A 1,915-nucleotide genomic window follows, 5' to 3' on the forward strand; every position below is an offset into this window, starting at 1 on the left:
AAGACTGGTAGGAAAGATTTTATTTTGAATCACAGCAGGGGGTATGGCTAGGGGGGCACAATTTGAAACTTCGCATAAAATTTCATCATCTCAGAGTCCAGAACATGAAAGACGGGAAGAGATGAGATGAATAGCAGGCAGGAGCAGGTCCTCTGAGCATGGTCTCCTCCTTTACTGTTGGTCGGCAGTCTTCGAGACCCAGGTCAGCAGCAGCCCCCAGACTGCTGGCTACTGCCACTGCTGCCACAGCATCCACTGCTGCCACCACTGCTGCCACAGCAACCACTGCTGCCACCACTGCTACATCCAGAGCTGTGACGATGGCGACGGAGAGATCTGCGGGGCTTGTGGTGGCTCAGGCAGCAGCCACCACCCCCAGAGCTGCAGCAGCCCCCAGAGCTGGAGCCACAGCAGCCCCCAGAACCCAGGCTACAGCAGGAAGACACAGGGGGGCACTTGGGAGGACACTTGGGGGGACACTTTGGAGTCTGGCACTTGGGAGGGCACTTGGGGGCACACTTGGGAGGGGGCTGGCACTGCTGTTGGCTTTGCTGGCAGGACATTTTTTTAGAGGATGTCTGTAAACCTAAAGAGAAATATAAAAGCCATCAGCACAGGTGTCAAGTAGATATAACAATCTCCGTCCCTTAGATGCCGATTCCAAGACAAGCTATTCCATGAACAAGGCCTATAACTGGAATTGGGGGACTGACACAAAGTGAAATTTGGCTCAGTAAAAGCTCTCTCATAGTCCCTTTGCACCAGTGAGTGGCTCCGACCATCTTCTGACATAGTCCTTAATACATATTCCATATAGGATCCCTAGGCTCTGAGACAGAGCTCCTTGGCATTCAAGAATCTCACTGTGATGGACTTATCTTTCTTACATGTCAGTGAGACCCTGTCCTCTCTAAGAACATTTCCTTGAAGAGGATTGGAGGGGAAGATGTTAAAGACCCAGACACCAGACACCAGACACCCAGCTCTCACAACTCTCCTGGTTTGTTGCACTCTCCCGTTGCCATTTTCCTGCTTGCTCTCCTGTCCCAAACTGTAACAGTTACAGCCCAGTGCTTGTTTATCCAGGTATAGACCAGACCAAGAGAGGTCAGGAGATGTCACAGGCCTAGGTCAGGATGAGACTGAAGAACCAACCTTTGCCCTAGTCCTAAGCACACACGAGGAGGGGGTCTCGTTAAGTTCCAGGCCTTCTTCTATCCTCCTCCCCTCCAGTTAGTTCTGCCCTTCCCTCCCCAACCTTCCTTGTTAAGCACTCACCTGTTCAGCAGAAGGAGCACGTTCTGAACCTGGTAAGGCTGAGGACTGGTGAGCCTGGCATCGGAGCCCTTTTATGCTAGGCCCTCGATCTTCCTAGAGGTGAGACACAGCCTGTGTATGTGGAGCAGCCACTTTCACAGATTGGAATGAGGATGACCCTTCTCGCACTCCCTACTCTGGAACTCTAGGATCTCTCTGGGAACAGTTCAAGAGGAATCTTCTGAGTTAGAGACTCTTCAGGTATCTGTTCACCAAGTCCATTGCAGGCCAGCCATTCCACTTGCAAGCATTCATTCACTTACTAATTCAGTAAATGGGGATCATCTCTATTACGTAGGCCCATCATTTTGCAAGATATTAATGACAAAAAGATGACATGATTGCCATGAGGAACTTACAGTCTTAGATCATGAATATACAATCAATGGTTCTCAAGTAAGTGTGTCATGTGATATAGATCTTTTGTTTGGATCCTTATAGCTCTACCTATCGGTGGTTTCTCAGTCTTTCTAACCGTTTGAAAGTAGGATATATTTTAGTCACCCATGGATTCCACATATATCGTATAGTGCTTGGCACAGCAAACTTAGGAAGAGGATTAGCCATCAAGAAAGAGGAAGGCTGATGTTCATGCATC

General features: G+C 49.1%; 1 long non-coding RNA gene across 1 annotated transcript; it reads right to left on the reverse strand.

Annotated features, from left to right (window-relative positions):
- Positions 1–1,365, reverse strand: LOC119088280. The gene is made up of 2 exons (XR_005091903.1): positions 1,279–1,365; positions 1–586 (listed from the first exon to the last, which is right to left on the reverse strand). It is a non-coding gene; the product is annotated as an uncharacterized LOC119088280 (long non-coding RNA).
- Positions 1,366–1,915: the final 550 nt, after the last annotated feature.

This window comes from Peromyscus leucopus, chromosome 6, assembly GCF_004664715.2.
Source record: "Peromyscus leucopus breed LL Stock chromosome 6, UCI_PerLeu_2.1, whole genome shotgun sequence".
Taxonomy (NCBI): Eukaryota; Metazoa; Chordata; class Mammalia; order Rodentia; family Cricetidae; genus Peromyscus; species Peromyscus leucopus.